This window comes from Rana temporaria, chromosome 2 (assembly GCF_905171775.1).
Source record: "Rana temporaria chromosome 2, aRanTem1.1, whole genome shotgun sequence".
Lineage (NCBI taxonomy): Eukaryota > Metazoa > Chordata > Amphibia > Anura > Ranidae > Rana > Rana temporaria.
In genome coordinates, this window is record NC_053490.1 from 118,624,742 (window position 1) to 118,638,293 (window position 13,552).

The following is a 13,552-nucleotide window of genomic DNA, read 5'->3' on the forward strand; positions in this document are numbered from 1 at the left end:
CATACAACGCACGCTACGAAAATAATTTTACTGTTGGGGGTCCCCACAACTTGGGAAATTTTATCAAGGGGTCACAGCACTAGAAAGGTTGAGAACCACTGATCGATATCAACTCCGGCATTCTAGTTTCTGTTCTCTCATTCACTTCCTGGTTTGCATTGTTCGTTCATGTAAGAACATTTCCCAGTATGCATTGCGGCACACCCAGTAATTCACACCTCCTTGAAGTCTCTAACACGTAGAGAGCGTCCTGCCACACAGATGTAGTTCCCAGGAGGGGGTGAGCACGTTACTGACCACCGCAGTAAAGCCTCCCATCACGGTGGTCAGTAAAATCAGATAAGCAGGAAGTGAATAGAACAGAGAAGAAATAGAGCAACTTCTGAGCAAAAACGAACAATAAGGAAGTGAAAAGAGGAATGTCTGCAGGTAAAGGATGCTTTATTATGGAAAAAAAAAAAATTCTTTACAACCCCTTTAACCTTTCTATTAAAATATAGTCTTATTGCTCAGATGTTGCAGTAGGGCCTCCTGAGGCTCGTAATAATTTAGTCTCATATCTTTATTTGGCCTCAAAGCCTTTTGAGACTGTTCCTTTGCGCAAGTATCTGGTAACATGTCTGTAAACAACCATCGGTAACATTTACTGGTTTACTATAAAACTAAACACACACGGTTTTAATTTTACATTACCCCTTCCCTTTATGCAGTGTTCATCAACCCTGCCCTACAAGGCCCACTAACAGGCCAGGTTTGCAAGATAACTGAAATACATCACAGGCGATATCATTTGCTGCTCAGTGATTGCAGTATTCTAGTCTGCATCTCCCCAAGGTAATACATAAAACCTGGCCTGTTAGTGGGCCCTGTAGGGCAGGGTTGATGACCACTGCTTTATGTATATAGATGATTCCATTGTATTTATTTTAATTAAAAAAAGAAAATCTATACACCTGTCATGTGACCCGTCGCTTTCCCAGCCCATCTGCAGAGGAATCTTGTAGGAGATGCTTGCAGAGCAGCCTTGTGTTTTAACTGCTTGCCAACCACCGCATAAATTTATACGTTGACAGAATGGCACGAACAGGCAAATGGGCGTACAGGTACGTCCCTTTAAATTTGCTGGTGTGTGTACGACCCTGCCGCGAGCTTCGTGATCGTGCCCGCGGGATCCATGTCCGACGTTGTCCCGTGATCGTGTCACAGAGCTGAAGAACAGGGAGATGTCAGTGTAAACACATCTCCCTGTTCTTCCTAGTGACAGGTCACTGATCGTCTGCTCCCTCTCATCGGGAGCAGCGATCAGTGACGTGTCACTCGTAGCCACTCCCCCTAACAGTTAGAATCACTCCCTAAGACACACAACCCCTTCCTAGCCCTCTAGTGGTTAACCCCTTCACTGCCAGTCACATTTACACAGTAATCAGTGCATTTTTATAGTACTGATCGCTGTATAAATGTGAATGGTCCCAAAATAGCGCCAAAAGTGTCCGATGTGTCTGCCATAATGTCGCAGTCACGATAAAAATCGCTGATCACCGCCATTACTAGAAAAAAAAATAATAAAAATGCCATAAAACTATCCCCTATTTTGTGGATGCTATAACTTTTGCGCAAACCAATCAATAAATGCTTATTGCAATTTTTTTTAACTAAACTGAGGGGGAAAAAAAATGTATATCTTTTTTGGGGATATTTATTATAGCAAAAAGTAAAAAATATTGTTTTGTTTTTTTCAAAATTTTCTTTTTTTTGTTTATAGCGCAAAACATAAAAACCGCAGAGGTGATCAAATACCACCAAAAGAAAGCTCTATTTGTGGGAAAAAAAGGATGTCAATTTTGTTTGGGAGTCACGTCGCACGACAGCGCAATTGTCAGTTAAATCAACGCAGTGCCGAATCGCAAAAAGTACTCTGGTCTTTGGTCAGCCAAATGGTTCGGGCTGAAGTGGTTAAAGTGTTTGTACAGGAAAAAAAATGTTGTTTAAAATAACAAACATGTCATACTTGCCTCCACTGTGCAGTTCGTTTTGCACAGAGTGGCCCCGATCCACGTCTTCTGGGGTCCCTCGGTCCTCCCCGCAATTAGTAACCACAGTAATGCGAGAGCTTGCATGGTGGTCACAGAGTCAACAGCTAAGACTGAAAAGGGTCTGTGCACATTTGTCAAGAGAATCTGAAGACGTTGTGCTAGGTCCCTATCGATAAAATTACTAGCGGCACTAGAATCTATGAAAGCGGAGAGGTGATGAGAAAATGTGGCAGTATCTACCTGACACTGTAGGGTCTAAAGAAGCAGACCCCACCCACACTAGACTCTTGGATTTTTCCGCTTATTGAGGCAGCTGACGACAAAGTGACTGTGGTTGCCACAATAAAAAAAAAAAGCAGAGTCCTTGGGAGCTAGCCTTTTCCCCAAAGGATAAATGAGTAGCAGGACAGACAAACAGGGAACCTGCAACACATATTACACACGCTAGCACAAGCAGGAAATTGCAGGCTTGGCTGGCTTAAATCAGGTTTGGTCTCCACCCAGAGACTAGCCACATTAATTACTTTGCAGGTGGACAGACAGACAAGGAGAATGCCACAGCCAAAACAAGAATGCTCAAATGAGGAACAGGTGTGCAAGACACTCCTGACATGCAGACCCAGCAAAAGGATACATCCCCTTCCCTACCTGGGCCTTGCCACTGTCCCAGTCACTTCTCAAGTTCCTGCCTCCTCCAATGCAGAGCCTGCAGCGAAAAGCGTGGCTTTAGAGGACCAGTTCTAGAATTACGAAATGCCCCTGCTCCAGACTGGAGCTGGAAATAGGCACCGGCAAATTTCTTTCTCCTCCCCCTGAAGCCTTTGTGGCTGGAACTGATGCCACACACCAAACTTTTTTCGGAAGTGAAAGGGGTGTTGCTGCATGCATGGACAGGGCTTAAGTTGCCCTAGTGGGGAAACTGTGAAACAGTACTTGCTAATGCCTGTATTAAAAGTTAGAGCCGTGGTCATGTGAATACAGCGTGACTTAAAAAAATAAATAATTTAGGTGCCGCCCAGGTAGAGAGGTAAAGTCCAACTAGACCGCTATCATTGCAGGCAGGGACAGGGAGCTTGTCCTAGCTCCAAGCTGCAGCAATGTCAAAAGGAATAATGCGTTGGGGGCGTGGCCTGGCTGGTGTCTGGGCTGAGGCTGCCATTCATCTCACTTCATGCACATGGGTCTGCTTCATGATGTGCGGTTTATGGATCTTTTCCTTTAACATGTGAATTCAGCATTAACCACTTAAGGACCCACTCACGACTATATACGTCCTGTTTTTAACCACTTAATCACCGCCTCATAGCCGAATTACAGCTACAAGGCGGTTCCTTAACTCTGGGAGGACGTGTTCATGGATGTCCTCCCAGAATTGTGGTCCCGCGCCCCCTGGGGCGCGCACACGGGAGTGTCCGTGACCGCCGGGTCCAGAGGACCCGGCGCATCACGGATCGCGGTAAATTGATGACTATTGCAGTCACAGATCCAGCCATCCCTGCAATACTCTGCAATACCCCTGCGCAGTACTCTGCAATACCCCCTGCGCAGTACTCTGCAATACCCCCTGCACAGTACTCTGCAATACCCCCTGCGCAGTACTCTGCAATACCCCCTGCGCAGTACTCTGCAATACCCCCTGCACAATACTCTGCAATACCCATACTCTGCAATACCCACTGCGCAATACTCTGCAATACCCCCGCACAATACTCTGCAATACCCCTGAACAGTTTTCAGATATTGGCACCATAGCTTGTGGATGCTATAACTTTCACGAAGACCAAATAATATTCACCAATTTGTACTTATTTTTACCAAAGATATGTAGCAGTATAAATTTTGGACAAAATTTATGAAGAAAAATTACAAATTTGCTAAATTTTATAACAGAAACAAAGAAAAATTATTTTTTTTACAGAATTTTCAGTCTTTTTTCTTTTATAGCGCAAAAAATAAAAAACCCAACGGTGATTAAGTACCACCAAAAGAAAGCTCCATTTGTGGGGGAAAAAAGGACAAAATTTCATTTGGGTACAGTGTTGTATGACTGAGTAATTGTTATTCAAAATGTGAGAGCCCCGAAAGCTGAAAATTGGTCTGGTTATTAAGGGGGTTTAAGTGCCTAGTGGTCAAGTGGTTAAGGATGGATATCTCGGTAACGGCAGCAGCTGCTGCCACAACCGAGATATCCATCTTTAATGTGAGCAGTCCTGTAAACGATAACGCCGCAAGATCACCGTTATCGGCGGCGGGAGAGGGGCCCCCCTCCCGCCGCTCTCCCGCACCCTCCGCCGCATACTGGAGCCATCGGTAGCAGCGGAGGCGATCGGGTCCTGTCCCCTGCTCGGCTGGGATACGAGTGAGGGCAAGATGGCCCCCACCCGTCCCCATAACATAGCAGGGCGGAAGTCAAACCGTCACTTTCACCCATGCTTCTTAAAGCAATATTTTCTTGTTGTCATTTTTGACCCCAGATCTCATATTTAAGAGGACCTGTCATGCTTTTTTCTATTACAAAGGATGTTTACATTCCTTGTAATAGGAATAAAAGTGATCCATTTTTTTTTTCAGTTTAAACATTAATAAAATAAATAAGAAAACAAAAAAAAATGTTTTTAAAGCGCCCCGTCCCGACGAGCTTGCGCGCAGAAGCGAACGCATACGTGAGTAGCGCCCGCATATGAAAACGGTGTTCAAACCACACAAGTGAGGTATCACCGCGTTAGTTAGAGTGAGAGCAATAATTATAGGCCTAGACCTCCTCTGTATCTCAAAAGATGCAATCTATAAAAAATATTAAACGTCGCCCTTGGAGATTTTGAAGGGTAAAAGTTTGACGCCATTCCACGAACGGGTGCAATTTTGAAGCGTGACATGTTGGGTATAATTTTATTTGGCGTAACATTATCTTTCACAATATATAAAAAAATTGGGCTAACTTTACTGTTGTCTTATTTATTTTTATTCAAAAAAGTAAATTTTTTCCAAAAAAAGTGCGCTTGTAAGACCGCTGTGCAAATACGATGTGACAAAAAGGTCCTTAAGTGGTTAAGGTGTCCGCAAGACTTAAAGCGAGCTGGACACTCTTGTAATGTAACCCTTGGCCATACTCCTTACACTGTGAACACTACTACACTACAGACACAACTTGTTGTTAGAGATCACCACTCCCCAGGTGTGCAGTATTTCTGAGCTGATACCGCAGAACTTGTACCAGTCTCTACCAACCCAGCAGTCTCGTCACATCACTCTCAGTGACAATGTCTGTATTTTACTATTGGATGCAGGAAACACATTTCTCCATAGCGCCATGCTTTTTCCCTACCCCGGGCCCCTTCTCCCTCTCCGACTCCAGTCTCAGTATGTGGGGAGTGGGTCACTAGTGAAGGAGCCAAGCACACCACCCCCTCACTACTAGAATATTTGTCACCCTTGCCATGTCACCTTATTCCTGGCGATACAGCAAGTGACACAAACATGGTGATCCTCAGCAACAGCAATATACTTTCTTAAAACGGCTTCTATGCTTGTTAAACCCATGTACTGTATAGTCTCTAACTGCTCTTCTGTACTTTTTGTAAGCCCTGTTCTTTTGATATTCCTTACATGCACCCCTTTAAAAACTTCAGACCAGGCAATTTAGATGAACAATAAAGGTCTTTGAGAAGAGAAGCGGGGGAAGGGGGTGTTATGCTGTCGCAAATGACATCTTACATTAAAGTGAGAAGCGGGGGGTGCTGACTGCTTACCTCTTCTCCCATGCAGCGAGTGGGTTGAGAAGTGGAGTGAGGGGCCTAAAATAACTTCACACCAGGCGGGGCCTCTAGTAATTTGGGGGGCCCTCTGCAGCTTTGCGGGGCCATAAGCGGCTTGCATAGTGAGCCTATAGGGCAGATCGTCCCTGCCGGACAGTCATATGTGACCTCACCCCAAGATTTTACAAACTGTTCTGCGTATGGATTAGAGCTGTTGCAGCCAAATTTGCTTTAGTAAAGAACTGCATGCATGGGCGTAGGAACCGGGGGGGATGGGGGGGACGCATCCCCCCCAGGAAATAATGCGGAGGGGACAGGTATTGTAAAATCCCCCCCAGGTAAAACGGCCGCGGCGCTGTCAGCCTGTTTTTTTTTTTTTTTGTCTGTGCAGCGCGGAGGCCCAGCCCTCTACATTGCCGCCCCCTCCTACTATTCTCCTCACGAATGCTAATACCGCCCCGCCTTTCCAGCCCTCTGCTTTGCTGCTATACTCACAAATGCTGAGGATAGTAGGAGGGAGCAGCAATGTAGAGGGCTGGAGAGGCAGAGTTCAATGTAGAGGGCTGGAGGGCGGGGGATAGTACTGAGCAGCCGATGACTAATGGATTACAAACTTTAATGGTGGAGGGCGGAGCCTAAAGCTCCGCCCACCCCCTCCGTGCGGCTGTTGTTCACTGGGTCCTCTCTTGGAAGGGGGAGGCTGTCTGATGACAGGAGGAGGAGGAGAGAGAGAAGCACGAGGGGAACCCCCTGCAAAGGACAGCAGGTACAATTGAATAAAATACTCTTATGATATACAGATCATGATTTTTCAATAAAGTGATCCATGCTGCAAACTCAACAGTCTCCCTTCAGCGACAGTTCAAGTTTTGCAAACTTTGCAGTACATGAACTTTCACTGAAGGTGTAGACTGTTTAATGAGTTTGCAGCATGGATCACTTTATTGCAAAATCATGATCTGTATATTAATCAACTTTCAATGAATGTGATCTGTTTAACGAGTTTGTATTGATTTCAGCATGTGCAAAGTGTTCCATGCAATGCATGCTGAAATCAATGCAAACTCATTAAGGAGGTTGAGGCTGCACTCATTGCCACTGATTAGGCGGCACTCTAAGGGCCCTTTCACACGGAGCGGATCAGTACTGATCCGCTCCGTGTGTCCGTACAGCTCAGCGGGGATCCTCTGTAAAATCCCTGCTGAGCTGGCAGCTGACAGGGCGGTCCCCGCACACTGTGCAGGGACCGCCCTGTGTTTCCTTCGCTCTCCCCTATGGGGGATCGGATGAACACGGACCGTATGTCCGTGTTCATCCGATCCGGCAGACGGAAGAAAAATAGGATTTTCTTCCGTCTGCAAATGCGGATCTTTGCGGAGGCGGACAAATTACGGGTGTCAGCGGATGTTCATCCGCTGACACCCGTAATCACATAGGGACCCATGTATGTCCCGTTTTCATCCGCAAACGGACGGATGAAAATGCGGACATACGGTCCGATAGTGTGAAAGGGCCCTAAGGCTACTTTCACACTGAGGCATCAGCAGTAAAGTGCTGCTATTTTAAGCGGCACTTTACTGTCGTTTTGCAGCGCTATTCGGCCGCTAGCAACTCCCAGTTTACTGGATAAGAATATACCTGGCGAGTAAAAATGCTGTCCCCCCCAGATTTGTAAGGGTTCCTACACCCATGACTGCATGTGCTCGGTGGTAGGTCTGGGGAGGACAACAAAGATCAATATGTTGCCAGTCTGCTAATTAAAGTGTAAGTTCACCTTTCAAGAAAAATCTTTACGGTGAACTTACACAGGACCCGTCCCACTGACTTGCAGCATGGTGATCTCCCATTCTGAGCCCTGTTATTGCTGCCTCACCAAAACTGGGCTTAGAAAGCCCCTCAGCATTCTCTCTACTTCTTCCCCGCTGACAGGACAGGCTACGCAGGATCTAATCAACGAGGTGTGATTACTGTGTGTCAGCACCAATCCAGTTTCGTTTTACAAAGCATCACTGCCTCTATTGGCTCTTTGTCTCTGTACATCAGAGAAGCAGGAAACAACAGCAAAAACTAAACTAAACTGCAGGCACATTATATGATTGGTTTTTATCTATTTTTAATCATTTTTAAAAGGAATCAGTTAACTATTATGTCTCTATACCCTGTAAACAGCCATTTCAGCAAAAAAAAAAATCATCTCTTTAGTGACCCTTTAAGCCAAGGGGATTTTCTAAGCCCTGGTCCAGTGAGGTAGAGATAGCAGGGCTCAGAATGGGAGATCGCTGTGCTGCAGGTCGGAGGGGGTCCTGTGTAAGTTCACCTTACTGATTTTTCTGTAAGGGTGAACTTACCCTTTAAAGAATCAGTCATCCTCATGTAGCATGATTACCCCCAAATGAGCCACTGTAGATTCCCAAACTGGTGTATAGCACACAGCAACAGTCCATTCACTCTGGCTCATTGAACAGTAGGGGTTTGTATTTTATTGCTTATAGAAACCTGGGAGGGGATTTGGGGTTCTATTCTACAGAGGACAAGCTATACAATGCTGCAGAGGACAACTTTTTCCTCTCTCTCTAAATAGCAGCAACACAGTCTTTCACTCACAACTGGGAACCATGAAGTAGTCTGCAGGATAGGTAGAGCTAGACTGGAACGGTCTATAGGTTCATGAGACTGAAGTAGCTTTAGCACAGGTACATCTAGATAGGTTGATGGCTGGGGACCATGAAGTGGCTTTAGCACAGGTACAGCTAGATAGATTCACAGCTGGGGACCATGAAGTAGCTTTAAAACAGGCACAGCTAGCTCAGCCCATTGTCTGCAGAAAACGGGTCACAAGAGTGTAGAACGAACTGCACTCCTGTGATACACAGGAGAAGTATAGCCGTATGTGCTTTGGCTGTACTTCTCCTTTAATGGATGTCACAGAGCCACTCTGGGCTCCTGACCATATTGTTGGGATCTACCCAGCGGCCCGATTGACAACTGGGTCCGGCTCTCAGCAAGGGGCTGACAGCCAAAGCCAGCTACGCCCACACACTCTCCAGCCCACTGCTCCAGTAAGCACTGGAGGGGTAGAGTGGGGGGGAGGATGACTAACAGTCACTGCTCTCTGCTCTGAGAAGACGGAGAATTGAGCGAAAAGTGGTCTTGTGATCTCTCAGTTCTCACTCTTAGAGCGACGTGCAACAGCGCCAACATCACATTATGAAGGTGACTGCGTGTGTGTTTTTTTTTTTATGTACCCCACACTTTTTCATATAGGCTTATCATTGGGAGCAGATTCGATTTTTTTTTTTTCTTAAGTCTGCCTTGGTGGAAAAAAACTCATAAGTGAACAAAAAACTTGCATGTGAAACACACTAAAAAGTGCACTTAAGGGTGTGCACCCCCTGAAGGAGTGTCCACCCCGAAAGGAGTAGGACCTCTACCCTGATCCCCAAGGGCGCAAGACTCCTGACAGGGACTAAGGTTTACAATGGTCTGCCTAGCCAGGCAGACACCGTTCTTCTAGGTTAGCCGAAGTCGACCATTAAATACTTGGTCAAGGGGCTCTCCTTCTAGGTTAGCCGAAGCCGACCATTAAATACTTGGTCAAGGGGTTCTCCTCCTAGGTTAGCCGAAGCCGACCATTAAATACTTGGTCAAGGGGCTCTCCTTCTAGGTTATCCGAAGCCGACCATTAAATACTCGGTCAAGGGGCTCTCCTTCTAGGTTAGCCGAAGCCGACCAATAAATACTCGGTCAAGGGGCTCTCCTTCTAGGTTAGCCGAAGCCGACCATTAAATACTCGGTCAAGGGGCTCTCCTTCTAGGTTAGCCGAAGCCGACCATTAAATACTCGGTCAAGGGGCTCTCCTTCTAGGTTAGCCGAAGCCGACCATTAAATACTCGGTCAAGGGGCTCTCCTTCTAGGTTAGCCGAAGCCGACCATTAAATACTCGGTCAAGGGGCTCTCCGTGCAACAGCGCCAACATCACATTATGGAGGTGACTGCGTGTGTGTTTTTTTTTATGTACCCCACACTTTTTCATATAGGCTTATCATTGGGAGCAGATTCGATTTTTTTTTTTTCTTAAGTCTGCCTTGGTGGAAAAAAACTCATAAGTGAACAAAAAACTTGCATGTGAAACACACTAAAAAGTGCACTTAAGGGTGTGCACCCCCTGAAGGAGTGTCCACCCCGAAAAGGAGTAGGACCTCTACCCTGATCCCCAAGGGCGCAAGACTCCTGACAGGGACTAAGGTTTACAATGGTCTGCCTAGCCAGGCAGACACCGTTCTTCTAGGTTAGCCGAAGTCGACCATTAAATACTTGGTCAAGGGGCTCTCCTTCTAGGTTAGCCGAAGCCGACCATTAAATACTTGGTCAAGGGGTTCTCCTCCTAGGTTAGCCGAAGCCGACCATTAAATACTTGGTCAAGGGGCTCTCCTTCTAGGTTAGCCGAAGCCGACCAATAAATACTCGGTCAAGGGGCTCTCCTTCTAGGTTAGCCGAAGCCGACCATTAAATACTCTGTCAAGGGGCTCTCCTTCTAGGTTAGCCGAAGCCGACCATTAAATACTCGGTCAAGGGGCTCTCCTTCTAGGTTAGCCGAAGCCGACCATTAAATACTCGGTCAAGGGGCTCTCCTTCTAGGTTAGCCGAAGCCGACCATTAAATACTCGGTCAAGGGGCTCTCCTTCTAGGTTAGCCGAAGCCGACCATTAAATACTCGGTCAAGGGGCTCTCCTTCTAGGTTAGCCGAAGCCGGCCATTAAATACTCGGTCAAGGGGCTCTCCTTCTAGGTTAGCCGAAGCCGGCCATTAAATACTCGGTCAAGGGGCTCTCCTTCTAGGTTAGCCGAAGCCGACCATTAAATACTCGGTCAAGGGGCTCTCCTTCTAGGTTAGCCGAAGCCGACCATTAAATACTCGGTCAAGGGGCTCTCCTTCTAGGTTAGCCGAAGCCGACCATTAAATACTCGGTCAAGGGGCTCTCCTTCTAGGTTATCCGAAGCTGTCCATTAAATACTTGGTCAAGGGGCTCTGCCCCCCCCCCCTCCCCCCCAGGGACAGCGGAGAAAAGAACCTGAGGGCCACACATCCTCCCCTTAGACATCAGGGCAACACCCTTCATCCGTGAGAAGACACACACAAAAGTGATAGCAGCAACAAGCAGCGGAAGAAAAATAAATAAAAAAATAATAAAGTGGCTGTGCAATTGTGCAGTGGCCGCAACCTGAGGCCTGGTAGACCACTCCTAGGGGGCACAGACACCACGGACCTTCTTGCTTTCCCAGCCATTGCCAAACAAGGTAGAATGTCCAATTTAGGAGGTAATGGGTTCTTCCAGCTTTCCCGCGGGAATTACCCCCTATGCCCCAACTGCCTGTGGGCACCCCAGTTTTTGTTCAAGCCGGTACCAAGCCCTCACCACTCTAACAGAGATTCCTAGACACCACCCTAACCTTAGTCAGGTCAGAATGACAGCACAGAACCTCCACTAGAACACTGATAAGAACAAATACTACACCGGATCTTTGCCAAAAGGCAGAGAAAAATACGGAACGCTTCACCAATGTCACCCTTTGCCATGCTAATCTTCTCTTCATTGTTCCCAATGACCACAATGCCCGGGCACTCGCATTCCTCCCCTCTTCTACTATCAATCATGTCAGCTCTCCAAGCACACAGCCGCTGATTGGAGCAGAATATTCCAGCTGTTTCCAATAGCAACCAATCACAACTGTCGTCTGATGCTCCCACACCACTAAAGGAGAACCCAAGTTGTTTATTTTTGGTAACAATTGCACTTTCAGTTCCATTTTGTCCCTCCAGTGTGAATCATTCAGCCTCAGTCACAGCGAAAACAAAAGCATCCAATCCTCCCCACAGCAACCACAAAGCCTGACCACGGCCAGCACAGCAAACATCGCGAGACTTCGCGGCCACGCCCCTACGCGGTCCAGTAATGGTGATCCCGCATGATCCCGGAGCCCTAGCCGGGTCCCAGTTCTTCCCCTGTGCTCCCCATATCATATCACTTCATTACACCCGTCTACCCCACCATCGTCCCCGACCCCGCCCACACACTGCACCATCTCCCGTCATGCCTTGTAACCGGGCGGACTACATTTCCCGGCAGCCCTCCGGTGCTCCGGTGACGTCACAATGCCTATAAGTGGTTACATTGTAGCGAGCTCAACCCATTGTTACTGATGTATCAAGCCGGGGCGGACAGGGCTGGACGTGGCTGCTGTCCCCGATCTCTCCCCCATTGAGAATCACTGCATTCCTCCTCCTCCTCCTTATTCCCACCGCCCTTGTACTGTGTGTGTGTCCGAGCAGATCGAGGAGGACATGATCCCGATCTGACACCCCATGTCATTGATCTCTTCTCCCTTCCGCCCCGGCTTCGATCAGGCTCGCTGCTGACCAATGCTCCATCCGTGCACAACCACCGACACCCCCATACACACAGGCCGGATCGCCCCGACATTGCAGCACACCTCGGGACTCGCCCTTCACTAGCCGCCGATCTGCACGTCTGGGGTCCCATCGGGAGGAGGATCCGCGGACACAGTACGTATGGTGAATGTGGATGGACATTTAAATCCCCAGCCTGGGAGGATGGCCTCTCCTCCAATACACCATCCATGACTGGACATGGGGCCCAGACTGCTGGGGAGAGCACAGCATCCCCTATTATTATCGGCCATCTCCCCCCCCCCCCCCCCCCCCCCCCCCCCCCCATATACACATCACTACTTCATCTAGGCATCCCATAATAGTCTGCTGGAGGCTCCTTGTATTGCTGTACACAGAGCCTGCCTGCCTGGGCTCAGCTTTGTTCCAGGATTTCCCAGCAATCAGCTGCTACAGAGATCTGTGCTAATGGCAGGCCTGGCTGAGTGTCAGCTGCTGCAGAACCTCTTATTACTGTCTTGTCATGTGAACTTTCCAATTCACAGACCCCTGTAATGTCATCAATTTATGGGGAGCCTTGTCATTACAATGACACTTAGCTGCAGGGGATCCCACCACCACCTCCAGTTATTGGAGTTCCCTGGTGTGTGATGGAGTGCAGAGTATATGGGGGGGACTGTGGATGGATATCTGTGCTGGACTGACATGGGTGACTATTGGGGGTGGTGACCGCCATTAATTGCTGGAGTGCCTGGAACTCCTTCTTTTTTTTATTGTTGTTGACATAATTAATTCAATGTCAGCTTACCTTGTAATTACCCCACTGGATGGGAATGAGAGCCTTTCCAACTATGACTGTGCAGTCAATATCCCTAAGTTTTATATATACCGTATATATGTGTTTAAAATGATTGCATAGCTAGAAGAATGTGAATCACACCTTATAAGTACATTATTTGATTTTGATTTGGTGTTCCTCCAAAGTACAGAGTCAGTTTTTATATATATATATATATATATATATATATATATATATATATATATATATATATATACACACACACACAATGTGTATGTATGTGTGTATATCTATATATATATATATATATATATATATATATATATATATATACTGGTGAACAAAAATGAAAAGGCCCACCTGTTTATTTTTTTAAGTATTGTGTATATAGTGAGTTGTGTATACAAATACATACATGGGTATAAAATGTACTGTCTTCTAATGTTGTAGTCATGAAAGCTCTACTATACATAGGATTGATATTTTTTTTTAAGGTTTCTAGGTTTTGTGTATATATCTGATATATGAATACATATGTGTATAAATTTAGCTTCTGT

The 13,552-nt window shown here is 46.8% G+C and overlaps 1 protein-coding gene across 2 annotated transcripts in view; it reads left to right on the top strand.

The window, feature by feature from the left end:
- The first annotated feature begins 11,955 nt into the window (after nucleotides 1-11,955).
- Nucleotides 11,956-13,552, top strand: part of CSRNP2 (cysteine and serine rich nuclear protein 2) — a 66,506-nt gene continuing 64,909 nt past the window's right edge. Inside the window, exon 1 of one of the 2 annotated variants that reach the window (XM_040340849.1) lies at nucleotides 11,956-12,352. The gene's annotated coding sequence lies outside the window, so the exon portion shown is untranslated. The remainder of the gene's footprint in view (nucleotides 12,353-13,552) is intronic. The other variant, XM_040340847.1, reaches the window with a different exon arrangement.